The sequence below is a fragment of the Lissotriton helveticus genome, chromosome 2_2 (assembly GCF_964261635.1).
Source record: "Lissotriton helveticus chromosome 2_2, aLisHel1.1, whole genome shotgun sequence".
Classification (NCBI taxonomy): domain Eukaryota; kingdom Metazoa; phylum Chordata; class Amphibia; order Caudata; family Salamandridae; genus Lissotriton; species Lissotriton helveticus.
In genome coordinates, this window is record NC_136060.1 from 124,729,135 (window position 1) to 124,753,104 (window position 23,970).

Sequence of the window (23,970 nt, forward strand, 5' to 3'; positions counted from 1 at the left end):
ATATTCTATATTTTAGTTCACTATATTTTAAATATCGATATTTTTGGTCCGAAATTTTAGTATTTACCTGTTTATAGATAGGGATTCTATATTCTGTCCCTCGATATTTTTGAATCGATATTCTGGACAGTCGATATTCTGTCCCTCGATATTTAGTCATTGAGCCAGGTCTGCTGTTAGCCTTTTTTTTCTTTATCAATACTTTTTTGCTATAGCATGCATTTTGTAAAACCTTATTACTGGAAAGCTACGGAGTACTCACCAACATATAAAAAAATTGCTTTAAGCAAAAATACTTTTTTACCACACTATTCCCTGACACTGAAGGGAACTACCAAAAACACTGTTTTGCCACATTAGTCCCCGACACTGAAGGGATCTACTTTGTGTATATGGACGTGGTCTTTGTGAAAGGGAAGAATGCATACTCTTTGGTCTCACATACACCATCTCGACCAGCATCCAGGTCCTGGTCTGTTTAACTTCTAGATTTCCACCACTGGCACTCATTGCCACTTAATATTCGGTTTTCTCTATCACCTATCACTGAGATTAAAACTATCTTGAAGTGCCATGTACTGTAATCAAAAAGAAAATAATATCCTATGACCCTCAAAGATCCCAAATTGTAAATTTGTAAATGTGTATAATGCTTCATCTATTTGTATGATTTTTTTTTATTTTATTTTCATTGTTTACATGACACATTGCCTCAATCATTTACTTTGGATTATTTTATCACCCAATCTTCTTATTACTCTATGCAACATCTTTGTCCTCTTCCACAAAATTTTTTATTAAGATATTATTGCTGTCTATATAATTAAATACATACTTAAGTAGAGGAAGGATACGAAGAAGATGAAGAGGGCAAGGAAGAAGTATATTAGTGGCTTGCACCAACTGACCAACATAAACATTTATGTGATAGCATTATGACATAACAAAAGGATTTAGTGCCATGATGATGTTGCTGATGTTCATTCTTAGGAAGTTAATTTAAATATATTGGGGCAGCATTATGGTTATTGTCTTGGGATAGCATTGTAATGCAAGGTAATGTAATGCCTTTAATGTATTGTACTGCGAGGTGGATTTGTAGAGCGCTGATAGTCACCTGCGATGGCATCAAGGTGATGATTGATGTTATTGGAAACCAGTGCTATTTTGTGATATTAATTACAGTCGGTGGACACCAGCGTTCATTTTTGGGGACTAGGGATTATTTTTCATCATCATACTTTGTACTGTGCAAGTGAGGTAGAAGACTAGATGCATTGGTATTTGACAACAGCATAGGGCAAAGATGGCAATAGGCACAAAAGAAACACTCAGGTTCCCTGTTTTTATGCATATCATGTACTGTTAGGACATGGTACGTGGTTTCTTCATCACCCTCCTCAGATAAAAGATGCAATAGGCTAGAGTACAAGAAGAAGATTGTAATTTGCTATTGGGCAAATGGTGTGTTTTGCTGGTGCTTGCATGTTGCTATTGGAGTGTGTTGTGGGCCACACTTAAAATGTGATGTACACCTAAATGTAGGGATTCCCTCTTTCTATAACCAATTGGTGTTGTTTCTGGTGTAATCAAAGTTCTTGCATTATTTATCAGGAACATTAGTCCTAAGGGAATTGTTCATTCACACATTGATCAGTGTTACAAACATTTTGTATAGTGTTGTATACCAATTTGGCTACTTTTGCCCTTGAATTGCATCTTCCAGGCACATTACTTTGATACGGCCATTGCTGAGAGTAAGCTATGTTCTTCCTGTTATCTGAGGAGATTTATTTTTGGGATTCTATTTGCAGTTTCATCATATACCTCAATATACTGTGAGAGGACTGAATCTGTGTTTCTATGTGTTAGTGTATTATTTGTAATTTCATTGGATGTTGTTGGTTTTTACCTGTATGGCAAATGAATGCAGTTTGCTTTCTGTGACTTTGGGTGCTTATCAGGGTGCTCGGTGGTGTTTTCTACCTAGCTGTACGTGGACTATTTTAAGGAGTTTCAGTTGTAGAGTATAAACGTCGAGTTCTCATGTGTTAGTGTATGCAGTAAATCATAAATGCGAGTTTCCCAAATAATATTATTACATCTGCCAGTCATGAATGCGGAATAGCCGTTTGCATCAATACGACATGTAATATTTTAAAATGCGGGTTCCGTGTTATTCAGACACATTTAAAGTGCAGTTACGTCTTAATCCACTTTTCTCAGCACTGTTTTTTGTAATTAACATTTGCTGTAATTAACATTTGCTTACAATAAAGCAAGTGAATAGGCTACATTTGTGATTGCACCCTTTTTATAGGAGATTCAGATTTTTTTATTTTTGTTAAATCGATATTTTTCAAAGTGAAATAGTCAGAATAGAAGAGTATATGCTTGTACTGAATACTAAGGTATTTACAATTAATTGGTGTGTCATTCGCATGTGTGGATCATACCCTACCCATTAGCTTCACCCATATTAAGCATATATTCCAATAACTTCTCTATTTATTTACAATTTTTGTTTTCGTTATATGTTTGCTAAAATAATAGATCAGTTTCATTAAACAAGTGAAGGTATTTAACCTTGTGTGTCTCTCTTTTGCAACGGTTCCCCAAATATGCATATTTTCTTGCGGAACCAGTGGAGGTTCTGAATAATTTCATTCTAAGAACCCGTTTATATTATTGGAATCATTCTGCGCATCTCCCGTCTGCACAACATACAAAAACATCCCCTCCTGGTTCTCTCTTTCAGTCCGGACTCCGGACTGCAGAATTGCTGTTTGAATCCCTTTTACTTTCCGACGCGCGTGAGCCTCCTTCCCCTCGAGCCATGTTCAGAGGGGCTGTAGACCTCAAGCGCTATTTGCAATCTGTTGAACATTTATTTTCATTTGGATATTCTAAAATTAGGCTGCAGGTCCTCGTCTCCGAATGACTGCCAGCATTGCTTTCAGAGCTGGCATTGCCACACCTCCTGCGCAGCCCTATCAAGCCGACGGTACGCACTGTTTATACCCGCGCGCTTCAGCAGCGATCACCACCGCATCCCACACATGGTCGGCTCATTAACGCTGTCTGTGATCCCTCTTGATTACCGTTCACCCCCTGACACGGCGCTACTGCTCACATCAAAGGTGGGGGTCATTAACGGAGCCACTGGGAGCCATTTTACAGGGGCAGCCTGCAATTCCCGGCACTCGCGTGGATATAAAGTCGGAAGAAGCCACAAGGAAAGGCTATAAACAATCTTCAGAGGAATGCTCTTGGAAACATCGGGTTTTACTTAATTCCCCAGGCTAAACATCCCGAAAGTCCTGGCGGTGCTGCTAGTTAGCACGATAGACATTGGGGTTGTCGCAGGGCCCATCTAGGAATCACTGTGGATTTATGTGCGGCTGGTGAGTCCCAATCACACTCATCTGCACATAATCGAGAACAAAGATAATTCTCCTGAAAACCCAGAGAGGGTCGGGCTAAATACCCCGATAAGGGCAGATTCTCCCAACTTGCATTGGTAAAGCCCGTTGGTCTGGCTTTCAACATACCTAAGCACATGTATTTACAAATGTAGTTTACATTTGTTGCATGCATAAATGCTGTTTATCACTTTAAAGCCAGCCCTACTGGCTTTCCAACTGCTGGCAAAAAGCAAAACAAGATTGCTCCCTCTACAGAATGCATACAGGAGATAAAGAATTGGGGGACATATTATCAACGGGCAGCGATAATTATCGCTGGCCGCTCTTTTTTTTAAAGTTCAAAATGATTTTATTAAATTATTTTGCAAACAGAAAAAGTAGACAAATACAATACAGAAGGAATAAATCATACATGCGTAAATAGTGAAAAAATCAGCATCAAATATAGGTAGCCAAAAATGAATAGGAATGAAGGGAAAGGGGAGGGGAGGGCGATGGGAAGTACATATCGCATTATCATAAAATAAAACAATATAGAGTCACAATCATATTGAAAACAAAAAGGATGGAAAAGTAATGGAAATTAATCATTAAAATACATAAAATGAGACTGAATCATATCAATGCAGAACATAAGAGTCAATAGGAGACCAAAAAGATTGAAATGACTGCGAATTGTGAATAACACCTTTGAGAGACAGCTGGGCACCTTTTCTCGTAAAGATAATCCATGACTACCAAGCCTGCACTGAAAGAGAAGAAGCATCTTTCCAACAAAAAGTAATGGATTTTAAAGCAGCTGTGATTAAAAAATTAAATAATTTAGCTTCTGCCTCATTAAGAGGACGGGAAAGGGCAACCGATTTACATATTAACATAGCATAAGAAATATCATCTTGCAAAGGCAAAATTTTCAAAATGACATTCCATACTTCTAACCAAAATTTCATAATAACTGGGCATTGAAATAACATATGACGAAGTACCCCAGAACTCGAATTGCAATGCCAACAAACATCAGATGTTTACAATTTCGCCTGGTATAATCGAGATGGGGTCCATAAGGCATTAAATAAAACATAAGCATTAGTCTGATAAAGATACACCGGAAGCCATCCAGAGATACTACTCAGCCATATGGAGGACCATACGTCTTCTGATAGGGAAAGAGAGAGTTCAGCATTCCAGAAAGATGATATTGCACCAACATTTGAGCCCCGGGAGGAGGTGAATTTTTTATAAAAAACAGAGACAGCTTTGGGGGAGGATGTAACAGCTGTAAGGTAAATCAATAGGTCATTAGTGGTGGACGTGGGAATACCATTGGGAAAGGAGTCCAAAATCGAATTACATAAAGATTGGTATTTGGAGAAATCCGAAGCTGGGATATCAAATTTCAACCGTAGTTGTTCAAAAGGAATAAAGGCATTTCCACAAAACACACCTTTCAGATAAAAAATTCCCTTTGACATCCATGAGGACCAAAAATTAATGTTTCTGTTTAGCTTAAGTAAAGCACTATGCCACAAAGACAAGTGGATTGTAGAGAGCAAAGGTAACTCAAAATTAGAATCCAAATCATTAATTATCAATCTAGAGGATTTGATTATAGATGATAGATGAACAACCTTAGAGACAGAGGACATTGATATCAAAGAGGGGAGTGGAAAAGGACGAACAATCGAAGACTTAATATCAAACCAAATTGGAGGCCTCACCACATGTGAATTTGTAAACCATAAGGCGCTTTGTTTCAAAATAAAAGCTTTATGGTAGAGGTAAAAATCCGGAAGGGAAAAACCAGCCTGGGATTTAGGAAATTTCAATTTCTTGTAAGCAATACGAGGTACCTTGTTAGACCATAAAAATTTAGATAACAGTTTATCAATAGTTTTATAAAATTTGAGAGGAAATTGAGTAGGAATCATGGCTGAGTAGAAAATTTTTGGTGCAATATTCATTTTTATAGCCTCCATTCTACCCCACCAAGTGAGATAAAGTGGCGACCATTTGGACGATTTGTCTTTCATATAATCAAGTATAAAATCACTATTAAGTTTTAAAGTGGCTGGCAACGAGGAGGCAAATAGGATGCCTAAGTATTTCAGTTTACTGCTCGGCCATAGAATATCGGTGTTTGGTAACATATCCGGGGTACAAAAAGCATTCAGAGGAAAAAATTCTGTTTTACTTACATTCAACTTATAACCAGAAACCATTGAGTATTTGTCAATAATATCCAATAGTGAAGGAACAGAGGAAATAGAATTACTAATAAACAACAAAACATCATCTGCATAGGCTAAAGTTTTAAGAGTGACATCATTTATCGCAATACCTTGAATATTATCACAAAGTCGGATATAATTAAGAAAAGGTTCAATTCCTAATAAAAATAACAGTGGGGAAAGGGGGCACCCCTGCCTAGTACCTCTAAAGAGGGGAAATTGAGTGGAAATTTGTCCATTAATAAACAAACGAGCAGTAGGGGCAGAATATAAAGCAGAAATCATACGAATAAAATGGGTACCAAAATTAAAAGATAATAAGGTTTTAAATAAAAATTGCCAATGAATTTTGTCAAAAGCTTTTTCCGCATCTAAAGCCATCACACCCGCAGGGGAAGCAAGATGTGGACACTGTTCAATAACATGTAATAGTGCCCTAGTGTTGTTGGCCGAATACCTATGTTTCATAAAACCAGATTGATCTGGGTGAATGATTGAGTGAAGGATGGGAGCCAATCTAGTGGCAAGGATTTTAGCATAAAGTTTACAATCCTGATTAATTAGGGAAATGGGGCGATAATTTGCAACTTGAGTAGGATCTTTATCAGGTTTGGGCAGAACAATAATCAGAGCTTCTGTAAAGGAGCCTGAAATAGTGCCAGAGGAACCAAAATGGGAAAAAAGTGCACTTAAATAAGGCAAAAGGTGAGATTGAAACTCTTTATAAAACTCAGCTGGGATACCATCTGGGCCAGGTGATTTATTCTTGGGAAGTGACTTAATAGCAAGTAAAATCTCATCACAAGTAATTGGGGAATCTAAGCCCATTCTGTCTGAGGGAGAAACTTGAGGTAAATTACAATTATTTAAAAAGGAATCAATTAAAGAATCATTACAGGGGGCTGGTTGACTATATAGGTTAGAATAGAAACGTAAACATTCCTGGACAATAGCATCATGGGAAGTAGCAACTTGACCTTGAGGACCATGAATTGAAGTTATTTGAGTTTTATCCTTCTTGATACGTAAATAATTTGCAAGAAGTTTTCCTGATCTATTGGAATTGAAGCGAAACTTTGCGTTAGACTTCGTAAGTTGGATTCCAGCTCTAGTACTAAGTGTAGCATTGAATTCATAACGGAGCTTTTGTAATTTAAATTTAAATTGAGGGTCACTAGAGGAAATAAATAATCGTTCATACTTAGCAATTTGCTTTTCCAAATGTTTAATATTAGCGTTAAATTGTTTGTTCTCATGGGCCATAATAGAAATAGAGGTACCCCTAATGAAAGCCTTAAAGGCATCCCATCTATTCACAAGGGAAGTCGAGCCCTCAGGGTTAAATAAAAAATAGTCTTGAACAGCTTGTAAAAGTTTAGACTTATTTTTATCATTAAGTACTATATTCGTGTTCATACGCCAACGACTTTGCTTGGCATAAGTTGTGGAAATATTTAAGACAAAAGAAATTAAGGCATGGTCCAAAATATCAATGGTACCTATAATAGGCTTGGTGGCTGATTGAATTAGGGAAGGTGAAAGCAAGAAATAATCATTCCTGGAGTGCGAATTATGGGGATTAGAGAAAAAGGAAAACCCTTTATCAGTAGGAAAATGTAGCCTCCAGATATCAGCCAACTTGGTTGTATGAAGGAAAGATCTAAAGGCATGAAAAACTTTAGGAGGTCGATATTTTGAAGTGGAGAGCCTATCAAGTAACGGATCAATAATCACATTGAAATCTCCCCCTACAATTAAAGGAACTTGTCCCAACTTCAGAACTTCAGATGTTAACTTAGACCAAAAAGAGGGGTCGTCAGCCGTAGGGCCATATATATTAAGCAAAAAGAACGTAGAATCATAAATTTTAACTTTAACCACTACATATCTACCTTCCGCATCCGTGAACTTACTAAGAACCTGGCAGTGCAACCTCTTTGCAAATAAAATAGCAACACCATTTTTCTTGTCAAGCGCAGGAGAAGAAACAATGTTATCTACCCACTTTTTCTTCATGTAGCTTAAAATTTTGTCATCAACATGTGTTTCTTGAATAAAACAAATATCAGCTTTGCACATACCCAAATAATCCAAGATTTTGGTACGCTTAACTGGATGCCTTAAACCTTTAACGTTAAGTGAAACAATTTTAACATTGTGAGTATCAGCCATTAGGAGTTAGGAGGAAGAGGATAGAAGAATGAATCAGAAGAAGAGGAAATGAAAAATAGCCACGAAAAAGAGCGACTCTAAGTATAGAGCAAGAAAAGGAAAGACACAAAAGGAAGAGACACAAAAGGGATGAAAATTTACAAACAAGAAACAAAGACACAAAGAAGAATACAGAGACGCACACCCGTTTCGCAAGCATGGCCAGAAAACCGTTGGAGCCCGTGAAGAGAGAAAAATTCAAATATCAGGATAAATCAGATTATGAGCAGTCAAGTAACCGGATCATGAGTGTCCATTGACGATGAGGCTTGCTGTTCCAGAAAGAGATGTAGATCTTCAGGACGGTGAAAAGATTTAGAAAAGGAGTCTTTCCAAACTCTCATCGTAGAAGGATCAAATAGACCATACTTAAAACCAAGGCTTCTCAATTGTGGGCGGAAAGAGGAAAATTCCTTGCGAATAGCAACAGTTTCTTTAGCAAAATCTTGATGAATGAAGATTTTACAACCATTTACCAAGAGTGAAGGAATGTCTCTTGCTGCTTTCCTGATAAGGACCAAGTGATGGTGTCGCAGAACCTTAAAGATCATTTGCCTGGGCTTAGTGTGGCGAGGATTTCTATGCGAAGGGATTCTATGAGCCTTATCCACCTCAAATTTTTCAGGGAATTTAATGTTCAGGAGGCCAGGTAGCAGAGATTCTAAATATAAGCGACAGTCCGATCCCTCAATCTCCTCAGGAAGGTTGAAAATACGAAGGTTGTATTGTCTATTACGGTTTTCCAACTCCAGCAAATGAGTACGCAATGGTACTATTTGACTCACTAAGGGAGTGAAAGAATCCAATTTAGTTTTATTGTCCTGGATTTTGATAGCATTATCAGAGACTTTCATAGACGTAGAAGCCATTTCTTTACGAATATTTTTCAGTTCAGTCGCAATTGTATCAGTATTCATGCGCAGCGCTTGAATTTCCTCCAAAATTAGATTAAGTGACTGTTCAGAAGAGTCATTAGCACTAGATTTGGATGGAGTAGGTGAAACCTGTTTTTTCCTTCTAGGAGCAGCCACATTTTTATTTTCCATTTTTGAGGTGAAAAAATAACCTTTTGCGCCAAATAAATACACAATACGAAAAAACACCTCAAAATTTGGTAAATATGAGGGAAAAAAGGCATGAAATTCCCAAAAAGCTCTTGAGAAGGGCTGGTGCAGCAGCTAAACTGAGTCGTGGGTGTGGCTAGGCCCAAGCCAGGCCCTTTCTTTGTAATTACTCCGCCCCCTAGGGAAAGCAAACCGGCAGTAACTGAAGCAGAGGCAGGGGAGAGGAAGCAAGAAGCCAGCTGAAGCACTTCCCCACGATAAAATCGCCCAAAAAGCAGTCTCAAGGTAGGAATCAGGTATACACACACATACCTCCCAGTCTGGATGTGGTTTCGGATGACAGTCACTGGGCGAAGAAATATCCAAGTGTATTCAGCAAGGATCTGGGATGTCTAAAGAAATATCTTCATTTAATAAAGTTAAGAAAGGATTCAGTCCCCAAAGTAGCCAAAGTTAGGAATGTTCCACTTTTAGTACGTGACAAAATGAAGGCTGAGTTGGATAAATTGATAAGTAACGGTGTGATGGAGGAGGTGGAAGGCACGGAGTGGGTTTCTCCGGTAGTTATGGCCCAGAAGGCCAATGGCGAGGCAAGATTGTGCATTGATATGAGGGAGTTGAATAAAGCAGTTATAGTCGACCATTATCCATTACACAACATAACAGAAATGATGTCTTTGTTGGGTGGTGCCGAGTATTTTTCAACATTAGATCTCTCCTCCGCTTACCACCAGGTCAGATTACACCCATCTTGTCAGGAGTTTACTACATTTATCACTCCTTTCGGTACCTTTAAATTTCTCAGGATGCCATTCGGTCTGATATCAGCCGCGTCCGTATTCCAAAGAGTAATGGAAGGTGTTTTGGTTGGGATTTAAGGTATCAAGGTCTATCAGGACGACATTTTGGTTCATGGTCTTAATCGTGATGAACATGATGAAAGGGTTTCTGATGCCTTGGATAGGTTGAAGGATGCGAGCCTCACTCTTAGACTTGACAAGTGTAAGCTTGGGGTGGAGACTATTGAATATCTTGGACATTTAGTCTATAGCTCTGGCATCAAGCCTAAACCGTCCTTGGTAGAGGCAATTTCCAACCCTAAATATCCCAACTGTAAGGATGAATTGGTTACATTTCTAGGGATGTCTGAATTTTATAACAAATTTGTCCCAGGGTTTGCTCATAAAACGGAAAAAATGAGGAACTTACTGAAGAAAGGGCAAGAATTTGTTTGGGACAAGGAATGTTGTGATGAATTTAATCACATAAAGAGTTGTCTTAGTCACGCACAAGATTGAGCTAGTTTTGATCCTGGAAAGGATTCATTTATTATGACTGATGCAAGCTGCAAAGGCATTGGTGCTGTTCTGCTACAAAAAGGTGAGAAAGTGAACAACACTATCCTATTCATTTCAAGACCATTAAGGGGTGCTGAGTGTAATTACTCGGTTGTTGAAAAGAAGCATTGGCTGTATACTGGGCTGTTCATAAGCTTAAGAAGTTTGTGTGGGGTAAGAGTTTCACAGTTGTTTCAGACCATAAGCCCCTTAAAGAAGTTTTTGGGAAAAAAGGCTTAGATTGCATTTCACACAGAATAAGGAAATGGGTTACAGGATTTTGAATTTAATGTTTCTTATTTACCAGGCACTAACAATGTACTTGCGGACTGATTGTCCAGACTTACAGACGATGAAGTACCTAATCACCTGGATGACTCTTCTGTTGGTAATGAGGATCCTTTTGAGAGTTTTAAGGTGTGTGTTGTCACACAGGGTGTAATCACGGTGAGTGAATGGTTTTCTGAATTAGATTCTGACCCAAACCTCCAGCTAGTTCTTGGGTTTGTGCGTGATGGTTGGTGCCATAAGAAGGACTGTGGTGAAGACATTAAGGGGTTTTGGTGTGTATAAGATCAACTGTCAATACTTAATGGTTTGCTGGTCAGAGGCAGTAGACTCATACCTCCTGTGAAATAAGACCTAAAATTATTGATTTTGCACACTCTAGTCACATGGGCATTGTCAAAACTAAGGCGAGAGTTAGAGATGTGTATTAGTGGCTTGCCATGGACACAGAAATTGAAAGATTGGTGCGTGATTGTTTGCAGTGTTCTGCGAGTGACAAGATTTCGAAATGTAGAACACAACCTATTGTTATTAGAAAACAATCTGAAGGCCCGTGGGTGGATATCTCCTTGGACATTTTGGGTCCTGTGAAAGTGAAAAATCAAGATAAATATGTTTTGGTGTGTGTGGATATATTTTCTAGGTGCCCCTTCATCAAAATAGTATCTTGTGTGAATTCTGCTTCTGTCATCTCTTTTCTAGATGAACTTTTTGCTTGTGAGGGTTTACCGAGTTCTGTTCTTACTGATAACGGGGTGCAGTTCACTTCAGCTCTTGTAGAGAATTTTTTAAGTGAGAGGAGCATTGTTCATAAGCGTGCTACGGTGTACCATCCAGAAAGCAACGGTGTAGTTGAGAGGTTTATCAAAGTTCTTATAGAGGCAATGCAGTTAGCTCTTGTTTCTAGGTGTGATTGGGAAGAGGCTCTGAAAAAGAAAGTTTGTGAGTATAGATTCACTGCGCATTCTTCCACTGGGGTCACACCCTTAATCTTGTTTAAAGGTAGATCTGCTTGTACTCCACTTACACCCTCTTGGGTTTCTAGGAAAATTGTGATAACACGCATGACACCACTATTTGGAAAGAGAAAGAGTTAGAGAAAATGCATAGAAGAAAGAGTGAGTATGATGAGAGGAATGCTGTTAAAAAAACTGTTGTTTGTGTGGGTGATGTGGTAAGGATCAAGTTGCCAGAAAGGAAGTTTGGTGTTTCTAAATTCAGCAAGCCCATAAATGTTATCAAACTTTTAGGCAACGCAGTCAGGACACAAGATCATAAGGTTTGGAACCTCAGTAGGGTTGTTGTTTGTCGTTCAAATTGTGTCATGCATGACACTTGTTCTTTTTCTTCCACGCCGTCGTCTGCTGGTGAAGTCAGAAGATCCACGAGGCAGAGAATTAGTTCTTCCCGCTTGAGCGGTTTTGTTACTTCCTAAATTATGTGTTTGTTTTGTTTTTCTTTTTTATCCCCTTGTTCTTATTACTTGTGTGGTTGATGGGAGGGAGGTGCTGTGGTATCCTTCACTGTAAACCTTCCTTCCCTTAAGTTCTAATGTAGAATGGGGCCACTTAGAATGTTGGGTTCTGTGACAAGCCACTTGTCAGCTGGACTTTGGTGGATGAGGTCTCTAGCTTGATACCTACAATAAAGCCTCTTCAACTTCTACTACTGCTTGCCTGCTCATCATTTACACGGCAATACCACACACATCATCCACTTTAATTCGTACTGCCTTTTCCCGTGGAAATCTATTTTGCCTCACCTTCTCATGGAGTTGGTGAGCATCAGCACGCACTTTTGGAAAACAGGGCTTCTTTTCATCACCAAACTTTCACACAGAGCAAGAGAGAGAAAGGCAGAAAAGGGAGACAGATAAGCAAACAGTGATATAGGAGAAAACAGGACTGAAAAAGAGCCAGCAAAGAGTGAAATAAGAAGTGTAGGATGGAGGAAGAGTCATGAGATGAAATCAAGATTAGACTGTCTTGATATTTGGCAATTCCAGCACGGGAATTCTAAGGAAAACTGTGCACTCCAACACATATTGTTATTAATATTTTTTTTAACAATTTTAGCACTGCATAAACAATACAGCCTTCCTGAAATAAGAATGTTTAACAACGGTCATACCGGAAAAGAAAAGCACAGTGGATGAAAAGCCGACCTGAGGTGCACAGTTTAGTCCATGAGAGAAGCAAGTGCTTTGCCTTGTTGAGAAATGTGTTGCTTTACTTTTCCTTGCTGAGCATGAAGCTAGCCCCAAGACTCAAAGGAATGTGGTGGTGAAGCCAGCATGGTGTTGTAATGAGATCATGACACATCCTTCTCCCTGTGAAGAAAGACCTTATCATTCCCTGAAAGCTGAATTTGGTTGTTGTAGGACAGAAATAATGTGAAATCTGTTGAAGAAAAGGGTCTAGAAGGTGGAGAATGAACTAAAAGAGACTGAAGCTAAATCTGTAGTAAAAAGAAACACTGCCATGTCCTGATAATGGAATCTGGGATTCACTACAGTTTATAACAACAGTCCAGGCAGTTCTTAAATAAGTGGGATCTGCTTACATTGGATCAGCAATAACTAAGGGCACTGGAGCAGGTCTGCAGCTGTTACTCCTTTATTTATTTGCAAAACCCTGAAATCAAAATTCCGAAAGTCATGATATTGTAAGGTTTAGATGATAATGAGTCAAATGTAATGAAGAGAACCTAAACCTAGCTATGAAGAATTATTCCTGAGAGATTCTAGAATCCTATTGTTGTTTTGAGTCTTGCGGTTCTTGATGATGCAGCATCTTGTCTGACTGGAAATCACAGGAGGATCAGGGGGAAGGGCTCATTGAAGGCGCTATTCAGTTCTAAGCAACATCTTCTTAATCTCTGATAGTGCTACACCAGTCTCTGCAATCAGAAAGAAGCTTGAGGGGTGGATACTGTGTAAAACATCCATCTGTTTACCCATATATGAATATGTGTTTGTGAGTTCCTTGTTTATTCAGGATTTAGAATGGTATAGATGGACTTCAGGTTGCAGTCATTTTTTCCTGAAGGTATAATTAATATGTTGCGAGGGTTTGTCTGCATCTTGAAGTAATTTTTCAGATTTTATATCCTTCTTGATGAAGCTTTCGACATAAAGACACTGGCAAGGCACAAAAGCAGCCATTTGGAATTAAGTGGTCTCCGAAGCGTGTGAAATATTTATTTTTATCATTGCCGGCAATAGATAAGGGCACTTTGCTGACAAAAGAATTCTGTCCAACCAGGCCTGTTTCTTTGTATGTGTGCACAGAGGTGGAGGCAACAGCGGGCGTCAATCCAGCACAAGGTTCTTTGCTAGAAGAAGTTCTGGTTGAGGTGGAAGAGGCAGAGGTGAGTACTACCAGCGTCCTCTGGAACCCAATCAGTTGAGGCACACATTTCCTACCTTTCTCCTTCACACAAATAACAGTGGCTCTTACTTCCAGAATGAGAAAAGCTAACTGATAATCTATGGTTCTTTAGGCCAAAGAGGGCAACATTTGACAGGTTCAGCACTATAGACCTCTGCCTGATTCTTTTTTTCGATAGAAAAAGCTAGAGAAATAGATGAGTTTGTCAAGAAAGACGCAACTGTACCTGCCTTGCCCTCTTGGGGCTTTGGTAGCTCTAAATTCCTGGTTCATAAAATGATACATCTGAAACTGATGAACATATACACTCTTTACCTTTACCAGCTTTTCAAAGTGGAGGGAATCTATCTTTTTAGACCATCAATGCTGGGGGTTGGGTGATGCATCTAGGCATCATAAATGGCTGTTCTTTATTCCAATCTTCTTGAATCGTTAAATAAGTATGAAATTCCAGTGGACAGATGAGGCTGTTCTGTGGCCTCTTGTTCAAGTTGTCCTCAACCCCATGTAATTCTCCAAGGTCCTCTGTGTAGTGGTGAGCAACCACTCCCTCCACTCTCTTCAACTGGTAATATACCTAGAATATATGTTCCTCGTGGCACTATGTCTATTCATGATGCAGGAGCACTAGGATTACACCACATATCTACTCTACTGTCTTCATCATAACATTGGAAAAGAGGACATGTGCTCCATCCCATTTGATGGAATTCCGTTGTTTTGTTGTTCAACCTTCCCATAGATAAACTCAAGTCATGGTCATTGTCCGCAGTTAATGGCACCGTGTCTGGTCGTTGTGACCTCATTCTGTCCATTTCTAAATCATTGTATCCACCCCGAAAGAAGAGTATGATGGGCCTTTCCCATCTGTTGTCCTCTCTCCTAACGTTTCTGTGAGATCCTAATGCCCACGACAAAGCCATCCAATGCCTTCTGCCTCTGCTGGCCTTGCTTCTCTGAGGAGGTCAAAAAGATTGGCCGGGCTTTTATCTGGAACATGAAGGCTTACGGTTGTGTCCTAGTTACAAGGCATTAAAAGAACTTAAAAGACAGCTAAATCGGGGTGGATGAGCGGATGCATGAATGAAGTGTGGACCACTTACCCCTCCTTCCCAAGTAACAATTAACTTCCTTACAAATAAGAGTGTTTCCTTCAATTCTGGTAATGTCTACAGCTTAGCTAGCTCCTCTTGAAAATCCCCTGTAGACTCCAAATTTCTATAGACTCGATTCTCATTTGCAAGTACCCCCAGCCTGTAGATTGAAGAGGGGAATCTACCACCCATGTCTTCCTCAACCTTTTTGTCCCACTGACCTACGAATATGATGCCATCTGATGTGCCCTGTCAGTAAGAGGCTGGTACTACATTGCAGCAGAGGGTGCATTTTCTACATTTCTCAGGAGAAAGGTTGGTACTTTTTCTGTATTTTACCCTACTTCCTAAACTAACCCATATAAAGTGTTGCCGGTTGTCCTAAGGAGGATTGGAGTTAAACAGCTACTCTGTGTTCTCGCTTTCTGATCTCTTTCAGAAATATGGCCAGGGCTTCACTTTCAGATCTTCCGTTTTTTAGGCTATTGGAATGCAGGTACCTTGGTGTGTGACAGGTTTTAAACATGAATGTAATGTGTGTCTTCTTGCTGAGCCTTAAAATGCAGGTTTCCTAACCTGTGAAAAGCAAATCAAGATTTTATTAAAGAAAAAGACGTCAATATTATTTATGATTGCCCCTTGACACACATCATCTTTTCTCCTTACAGTGTAAATAGTACTAGCATGTAAAAAGTGGTGGTGAAAACACATGTGGCATATAATATTCTTTCACCTATTCCCATTACTGTTCAGTTAAATGCTGTATCTATCCTACCTTCTTCTTCCAACACATAGTCCTCTTGCTTGCTTTCGCTCAGCCAGCCCTACATCCATAACACCTCCCTTTCTGTCTTCATCCTAATTAACCATTGTTGGATTGGATCTCCATTCCTTTGAATCCCCTGGTAGTTTTTTTGCTGAGGTAGACAACTTGGATGTCTACTTATTATTTAAGTTCATCAGAAGGAATGCTGACTTGCCATACAGTACCTGTTATTGACGTTCATCAGATTTTGTACTGATAAAGGTGTAAAGTACAGTTGCACTAGTTGTAGCCCTTTGATACAAGTGGAGCTGATGTTTTACCCAGTATGTGCAACCCACGACACCTCAGCATCAGCCGCGGCTGCTGCAGGTAAGAGTTGTGGGTCTGGCTTGAGGGGGATTTCGAGAGACGACCACAAGGGAAAATTAAATAAATAATCAATTTTCCCTCGAGGTCGTTTCTCAAAATCCCCCCAACCAGCCCCACCGCTCTTAGCTGCAGCGCCGGGGCTGCTCAGCATTACTGGAGGTGCTACATACTCCCCTTGTGATACAGATTGCATGCGTGTAAATGTTGTGTCCACATAACATGAATGCATGATTCTTCATTTGCACGTGCGCCAAAGCATATGCAAAAGAGGGCATGCACTGGCCCCTGTACCCACACTGAATCACTGTTAGGGGCCCAGTGTCAATCAGACATTCATGAGGTGATCAAACTATATGCCACCTAAGACGTGGCTCACTGTGTGTGCACCTCGAGGACTATTTTATGGCACAAGTCCAAGGACCCCAGTAGGCATACCTACACATGTGTGGCTGCAGACGCACACTACACCTGCTGTGTGGTATCTTTTGTTCTCCTCTTCAAAGTTAGGCAGCCTGGCAACTGTGGTCTTGGAAGGCTGCTCCAATGCAGGACCACCACAGATGGTAGCACTCACTTCACAGCATGTATTTGTGACAGACACATATCTGCCTCCAAAACAAATTCCCTGGTCCACTCTCCATAACAGTGAGGGCGACATTACCTACCTGAACCAATTCAACAGCATAGCAAACATTCCAAATGTATAAGTAGCCATTATATCACACAAACCGATATGACCACCATCAGCCAAACAGCACATACATGAGAGCAGAAGGGATCTGTGGTGTAATATTCTTGCAATGCTATTCTACGTGCTGTGTAGTACTAGTAATGTACGGCAGTCTCAATTATCCCACAATATTTATAGCAGAGAGCTTGGCAGCCTTCAGTTGTGGATTCCTGGAGTCCAATGTAATGTGACTGAAGCCCAAGTCTCTTTTCTTCAGCAGTTTCTGCAGCAATTTTAAAGGTAGCATACCAAACATGTAGTTAAACCTCTGAGCAATGTTCAACTTAATGATGTACCCTAACCCCCAGAGGAAGATGTTGCTTTTAGATGTTATATGAACATCCACAAATATTTTCTGTGCCAGAAGATTTAGATTGTCTTGCACCTTGCAAAGTAGCCCAGGATTTACCACTAGTCCCAAGTACTTTAACCAATAATGTAATCTATTTGAAATTGTATGGTGCTATACTCTCTTGGCTGGTGTGAGCCATGAGTGGAAGAGCTACAAATTTAGACCACTGGTTCGATAACCTGAAAAGGACAAGAAGCTTGTAACTAAAGACATTGGGATCGGCATCAATGTAGAGGGTTTTTCTAGGATAAGCATGATATCTTCAGCTTCGAGAAAAACTTTCTGAGTGTCAGCCGGAATGCTTATTCTATGAATGCCTTTGTTATGGTGAATGGCCACTGCTAGAGGGTCCAATGCAATCAGAAACAGAACTGGGGACATGGGGCAAATCTGTCCAGTTCTTTGTTTGAGCAGAAAAGTGCCTGATATGTAGCCACCACAGTTAATTGTAGCTATCAGATCCGTGTAGAGCAATTTGAGCAAAGTTATAAAAGTCAGTCAAAAATCTGCTGTCTCCAAGGTGTGGAACAGACATCCCCATTGTGCTCAGTCAAAATCTTCTCCCGCATCTAATGAGAGAGCAATCTTATCTTCTTGGTCCTTAAGTGTGTGCTGTAAGACATGTAGCCAGGTTGTCATGTAATCTCGAGGACATCGACCTGATTCATACACTGCTTGTCTTGGCTGAATCAACAGTGATGTTGCTCTTTCAGACTGTTACCCAGAACTTTGCCAAGATCTGTATTTAGAAGTGAGATGGGGCAGTACCTGGCATGTATTTGAGGCTCATTTTCATGTTTTGTACTGTAATTGAGATACTTGCCCCATTGAATTCTAGTTTGAAGGCTCCTAATGCTCAGGTTTCTTCAAATACTTATCCGATTAGTGTTGCTATTATGAGTTTATTTTATAAAATTCCACCGGGACACCATTATCCCCTGAGACTTTCCCAGTATGTATGGACATTATGACTTCTTGTATTTTGTCTATCAAGATTTCTTCCTCTAGGTCATCACTAATGTCCAGAGGTAGCTTTAGCAATGTTACAGACTGTAGGAAATGTTTTCTTCAATGTCATTTTGGGCAGAATCATGTACATTTCAGAAGAACTTTTTAAATCCAGCGGAGATGCCTCTGGGGTGTGAGGCAATGGGCAAAACAGGAACACTTTGTTTAATTAAACAGTTTGGTCGATAGAACAGTTAAAGCCACTATTTCTGAGGACTGTCTCAATTTACATTCACTTGGTCTCCTTCTTATATAAAAAATACAACAGGTAATACAATGTTTCCAGGGTACCATATATGGTGAGGAATGTTGGTTGCTGCCTTCAGAGTAATAAGTTAATGGTCAATGGTTACTACATGTGGGTCTCGACTTCGCATGGACACAGTGTGGCAGTGCTGAACATGTCCAGATGTCCGGCATAATCACTATGTGTGCTAGCTCCTGATTGGCTATGTGTTCCTAACTCATGTGGCAACTGACTTTACGGTGTTTTTAGGAGCGTATGTACCCCCTCTGGCCATGTGTGCTTTATAGAGGCAATCTTCCCTGACTAAGGCTGGACAGAGCTTGTGGAGATCCACTCTGTGGAATTCTATGTAGTATTAAAAAAACTCAGTCAAATTCCACTGAGTTCTGTGTGCAGGTGGAGTACAATTTTCACCATTCGAATTTAGAAATGGTGCATTAATGTACTCTGAGCTGCGGCAGGGCTTTGGAGGGAGGGGCTCTGAAGCTATTGGGAGAAACTGCTATTGCCCATCCCCCAACTTATGACGTGGCTCGACAGCCACGGATGGGCTTCCGAGGAGCATGCATCGGCAGCTAAAACTGCATACAAATGAAAAAATATTGCAAGAGAAGCATCTTACATCATTACATTGGTATTGTAGGAATAAGGAAAGCTTGAATCTTTAATACTCACACAACACTGGCCTTGGAACTTGTGGCATTCCGGCGGGGTTCTGGGGGGGGGACCTCACAGTGTTGGAGGTAACCTCATCATGATGGTAAGTCGACCCTGTGAGGCGGCAGCAGCAAAGGAAGGAAGACGCGGAGAGCAGGGTGCCTAGGTGCTTCTTTAATGATTAGTTCTCTTCCAGCAGAATCTGCCATAATGTCGGGGACTCTGGGATTGCCAGCCTCGCTCTCGTTGGGACACCACCTCCTCCACCAGTCTGGGAAATGTGGTCTTCCAACGTCTGCTTCTCAGTGGTCTCTGATAAACTCTGCTTCACCAACAGTTTTGCGGAGTTTACCAAACTCCACGTTCCAAGTGGAATGCGAAATTGGCAAAACTTTGCATACTTCCACAGCGGAGCGTAATTTACTGCCCACACCTACCCCAGACCATTGTAATGTCGCTGTGCCTTCCTGTGGGATTTATCAAGAGTTTTCAGCCTGCAGGTTTGCCTTTCAGCTATGCACCCTCCCCCTGTGACATATCAATCAGCAATCCCTAAGCTTAGGTCACAGAGACTGCCTAACTATATATTTGCGAGTCGAGGTCGATGTAGAGTTCACAACCGACGAATCTGTTAATAGAGACTATATTTGATTTTCATCAATATAAGCATCGTTTTTAATATTAACAAGAGCAAGTCTTCCTTATTGGTTCTGATCAATGGTATTATCCTAGATGACTCCTATTGCTTGAGTTGAACGGGAAGGAGCCTCCTGGCTTTCTTTACATGTCCATATTCTTTCCTCTTTAGCCTCCCCAAGGCAAATTCTGTATGTTTCAGGTAATAAGCATTAAGTTCAGGTTTTGCCACCATCAGTGCGCTGAGTTTCTATACAGCAAGATTCTGAAATAAATCTCCCGTTAATTCTATAACCTGGCTTTCCAGCTGTGTTTGCTGATCTTTGCCTCCTTTTCCACAATACACGCATCATGAATCCTCTTAGACATATCTTCATTTCAGTACAAAGTGCTTGATTTATATCTTGGCGATATGGATACTCCATCCCAATGGCGACTGAGTGTCCATACCGCTAAGACTGTGGACAACCCACCTGATTTAAATGCTCTAGGATTTTTGGTTTAATCACGGAAGAGACTACTATGTCTCTGCCATGATTAAACCCCTTCAACAGCCTGAAAAAGTAAGGTTGACTTCTAATTCCTCCCATCTAAATTAGATGGGGGCAATGAGAGGTTAGTTTTCACTTCTCGTCACCGCCAGGTAAACCCAGCGGTAAACAGCAGTGAAAACTAGAAAATACAAATGGGAGTCCGAGCTCACGGTGAGGGGAGTATTGTCTTTATTATTTTCAAAAAGAAAACGTAGCTTTGAGATTTTCTTTTTCAAAAAAAAATAAAAGTTTGCCATGCAGCTCCATCATGCTTGCCAGAGCTGTGCATCAAACTGCAAATAACATCAACAGGACCTGCCATCATGGCAGTTCCATGCAATGCTTTCAGAAATGACTGCTGGTTTGGCAGTTATTTCATAATGTGGTGGGTAGAGGTTCAGTCAAGGCGACAGAGTAAATTATTCCATTGCCCTGACTGCCATATTGCCATCCACTAATTCATAAATCAGCCCCAAAGTTTGGTGACTCCGAACCGAGTTTTCGCTCTCTAGAAGGTAATCCAATAGTATTTCTTGTAGCGCTGTTTTTCAGCCAAGAGTTTGTAGTGAAAAGAGTTTCCTTAGTGCAACAGGCAGCGGTATATATCCTGAGGTGATCTGTAGCAATGCTGTGGAATGGTCACAGATCCTACCTTCTAGTATTATGCAGCTTGCAAGAAGTTGCATTAAAGGACCAGATGCAAAGAAGAAGTCTACGCTAGTGCAAATTCTATGCATGCAGGAGATGAAAAACTTTCCTGATCTATGGAATGTAACAGTCTCCATATTTCCCTCAGTGAATGGCCTGTCATCAGATTAGCAGCCCTCTCTCTCTGGCATTGTGTAAGTCTCAGTCTTGGAGCCATTTGGCACGTAGGTTGATCTGAGGATCAGCGTTCGGCCTTGTAAGTGGCTTTTTGTAAAGAAGTATCTGCTAAGAAGTTTGGTCCACATTTTGGTATGGAGTTCCTAATAAGGATAGCCCTCCTCTTTTCTTATATGAAGAATTTTCTGTAGTGTTAGGGATTGTTGAAGAAGTGTAGCGTACCTTGCCTACCCAGTCCCTTTTTAGGTTTTTCTGTTTGATCAGGAATCAACTAAGTGTCCTGGAGTAAGGCTATCTCAGTATGGTTGGAGGCCAAACAGGAAACATTGTATTTAAGTTGAGATATGCAATGAAGGTAGGAAGGTCCCAGCGTCAGTCTCCAATAATGTGGTGTAGAAGGCCTCTACCCAGATAAGGTCACTCTGGTTGGTCAGTAAATGGACAGCTGCCCAAATACCTTCATATAATACAAAGCGGTAAGGGATGTGGCACTTGTTAGAGTTTGAGGTGTCTAATCAAGCCATGCAGGGAGCAAATAAGGACTCTAAATTGTAAGTGGGGTCTACTTGAGGGGGCAGAAGTCCCTTGACAGCTTCTATTTGTAGTCTAGTGAGGTGTCCTATCAGTTTTCATCTCCCCCATGCCCCCATAAGAATCAGTGAGGAAGGAGTACTGAAATGAATTGGTTGGGATACATTTTTCAAGGGAGATCTGGACTTATCCCTGCCTTTACCATGGTCTAGGTCACCTTATGAAGGTCTGTCTCTGTCCGCCCACTTATTTCATGACACCAGTCTGAATCTTTCTTCCTGACATTTGTCATCATCTCAATCTCCTTCAGATTCTGTTCATTGTGCGTCACAATGTCCCACTTTTTATTCAGGTGTGGGTGGGAGGTATGGTAATTTATGTATCGTTGTATAGCACACAACTCACCTGGGAGGATAACCTGCTACTGAAGCAGAAGCTGTATGGGCGAGCCAGGGCAGGGTGAAGAGCAAGTTCTTCAGTTGAGTGTAGAATTCAAGAACTGAGAAGGTGACTCTGATGTGCAGGGGTAGGTTGCTCCAGGCTTTAGGAGTGAGGTAGGAGTAGGCATTACCACCGGATCAGTTTTGTATATGTGGGGATGTGTGTGAATAGGAGTTTGGCTGAGTGGAGGTGTCTGGTAAGTTTGTGGAAGTGTATGTGGTCTTTCAGGAACAGGTGGCCAATTTTGTGTAGGGCTGAGTAAAAATGTGTGGGGAGTTTGAAGAGTGACCTTCATATGTAGAGTCCTTAGTTCCTCGTTCACATCCGGGGCCCTTCAAGCCTGTCCAGGCGATTTTCAATGGCTTCCAGTTTTCTCACCTTAGGCACCTATTTTAATTTGTAAATGTTGCATCCATAGGAATAATTTTAACTATTGCTGTTTCCATTGTATTGCTCTTTATTGACTCAGTGGTTGATCTAATTAAGGCCAGTTCCACCATAAGAGAGACCATAGTAATTTTGATCATCCTATCCACTTCCAATTGGCAGTATCAGATTTTATGTCTCCTGGTCACCACTTCAGTTAATAGCAACTATCTGATTAATTTTGGTTTAGATATGAGCCCGCCGGTGTGTCGGTAGTGCAACTCAGCTGGCCCTCAACTTGCCAGCAATGTCTACTGCTTTCTGCAGCCGCCTGCTGATGACATCCTGTATGCATTCCAATACCGTGTGGTGCAACCCAGCTGATCCTCGCCCTGACTGCAGTTTTGTGGCCTGCTGCAGCCTCCCATGGAGTATGTACGATACCAGCCTGAGGCCCTGTTTTTCACTGCCCCAGCTTCGTTGATGTGGGTATTGAGCATAGGCTTGAAAAAGAGTACAATCCTTTGCTGGCGTTGCAGTGTGCATATCTTGTGCAAAGCTCACATAGTGGCTGAACCTGCCCTGTAGGTGCTTTGAACATACTGAAACACAATGGCATCTGTCTGGGCAATGGAAAACGTTATTATTGAGGGCTTTTCATCCTTTCAAGCTGCCAAATTGAAGACATGGGTGGATCGTTTGGAGACTTTGCAGTAGCTGGGATAGAGAATGACCATGCTGCTCTGTTTGGCTAGGGTAGCTATTTTTAATTTTTTTTAATTTATTTATCAGATTTGTAAGGCACAGCAGCTACCTAAAAAGGGGTTTCTGGTGCTGGAGCAGGTCAAAATAATGTATAGCAGCTTTGTGAGATTACTGCTTAAAAAGCTAAGTCTTCAAGGATTTGCAGAAAAGAGCGTAGACCGTTTCGTTCGGATAGCTAAGGGAAGTGAGCTATATACAAAATAGTTAAAAATGTTGAGGAAGACGGACCACCCTCCATGTATGCAGTGTTGAAAGCAACCCTAACTGTCCATTTTCAACCACTCGCAAACCCTGACTGCTAGCGTTTCCTCTTACACCAAGCCAGGCAAACCTCAGAAGAATCATTAGATACTTTCTATAACCTCTGAAAGGATCTGCCAGCACGTGCACTCTGCAAGTCTGTGAAGATGAAATTCATGCTCAATTCATTCAGGGCTGTTCATAAGTGGAACTGAGGGAACAGATACTCCAAACTAAAGGCATGACCATGGCAAACATTTTAACACTGGGGCGCACTAAAGAACTGTCCAAATCATGAGCTGCTAACATGAAAGCTGCAATCCATAGGCCAGAAAAGATGGAACTTCCATGCCTCTGTCACTCACAGGAGTGTTCAAAACAGACCTTGTACATGGAATACAGTTTACACGAGCCAAGGTATATGTTAGGCAAGACGGCACTGGAATGCTTCTCAACTGTCAGACTGCA